The sequence below is a fragment of the Rhinolophus sinicus genome, linkage group LG02, assembly GCF_036562045.2.
Source record: "Rhinolophus sinicus isolate RSC01 linkage group LG02, ASM3656204v1, whole genome shotgun sequence".
Classification (NCBI taxonomy): domain Eukaryota; kingdom Metazoa; phylum Chordata; class Mammalia; order Chiroptera; family Rhinolophidae; genus Rhinolophus; species Rhinolophus sinicus.
The window spans coordinates 154,821,784-154,823,378 of NC_133752.1; the positions used below are offsets into that span (position 1 = coordinate 154,821,784).

General features: G+C 47.3%; 1 pseudogene; it reads left to right on the forward strand.

Annotated features, from left to right (window-relative positions):
* Positions 1-367: 367 nt before the first annotated feature.
* On the forward strand, positions 368-1,262 carry LOC109456207 (serine/threonine-protein phosphatase 4 catalytic subunit; annotated as a pseudogene).
* The last annotated feature ends 333 nt before the right edge of the window (positions 1,263-1,595 follow it).

Genomic DNA, 1,595 nt, shown 5'->3' on the forward strand with positions numbered 1-1,595 from the left:
TAGAGAGTTAATTGTTTTCATTTAGGGAAACAACTTGATGAACAAGAGCTGGAATGTAAGACATTGGATATGGACTAATAACAGAATTTTTAAAAGGGAAAAACTAAGAAACAGCTAAACAAATTCTGAAGAAGAAATGAACAGAAATCAATAGAAGTGGGGTGGGAAAGACTTGAGGTAGGAAGGGAGAAAAGCTACAAAAAGACACAGGATGGAAGCGTGAGTAGCATGGCAAGGGACCAAAGAGGAGGGAAGGAGGAAGACAGGGAGCCTGAGAGCTGGAATCTGTCACAGCAGTGGGGACCACTGTGCAGTGCACAGGAGCCAGTGCCCCGGTTCTGACCCACACAGTGGTGAGGGATGGACCATGGTGAAGATCACCAACCTAGACCAGCAGATTTAGCAGCTGCTGTGGTGCAAACCCATCAGGGAGAGGGAAGTCAAGGTTCTGTGCTCTAGGCGGGAGAGATCTTGGTAGAGGAGAGCAATGTGCAGAGTGGACTCGCCAGTCACACAGTATGTGACAACATCCATGGACAATTCTATGACCTCAAAGAGCTGTTCAGAGTGGATGGTGACATCCCTCAGATTAACTACCTCTTTGTGGGAGACTTTATGGTTTCTATGGCATTGAAATATTCCTTCTGCTGCTAGCACTTAAGGTTCGCTCTCACCCTGATCCTGGGCAATCAGGATAGCTGCCAGATCACCCAAGTCTACCTATCATGAGTGCTTGCACAAATATGTTTGGTGACCATGTGGTGCTACTGCCCTGAGATCTTTGACGACCTCAGCCTGTCGGCCATCATCAATGGCAAGACCTTTTGCACGACCCAGACCTCCCCAGCTCCATCCAGACCCTGGATCAGTTCCAGATGATTGACCAAAAGCAAGAGGTGCCTCACAATGGGCACATGTGTGACCTACTCTGGTCCGACCCTGAAGACACAGGAGGCTGGGGTGTGAGCCCCTGTGGAGCTGGCTACGTATTTTGCAGTCACATTGTGGGTCAGTTCCATGTGAGCAACCACATTGACACAATCTTCCACCCCATCAACTGGTGATGGAAGGTTATAAGTGGCACTTCAATGAAACTGCTCATTATGCTGTTGTCACCCAACTACTGCTACTGCTGTGGGAATGTGGCAGCCATCTTGGAGCTAGATGAGCATCTCCAGAAAGATTTCATCATCTTCGAGGCTGCTCCTTAAGAGATATGGGGCATCCTTTCCAAGAAGCCCATGGCTGACCATTTCCTGTGACCCTTTTGGCCTCTGTCCCCATCCAGCCCCTCTGGCACTCAGACCACTGTGACTGTGCCCTCTTCTCCAGGCAGAGGCTGGGCATTGGTGGTGGGGGACTGTCCTCGGCTCTGCTCTCCCCCTCTGTGAGGGCACTTCAAGGATGACAACTTTACTGGAGAAGCTCAGAACCTTAGCTCCAGAACCTTTTTCCCCACTTGAACCATTAAGTTTCCAATATTTATTTTTCTTTTTTCATTTTTTTTAGATAAAAAAAATTTGAGGGAAAAAAAAATGTATTGATTTAGTAAATTTCAAAAAACAGTGAGCAGATTTAGAGGAAACTATTAATAG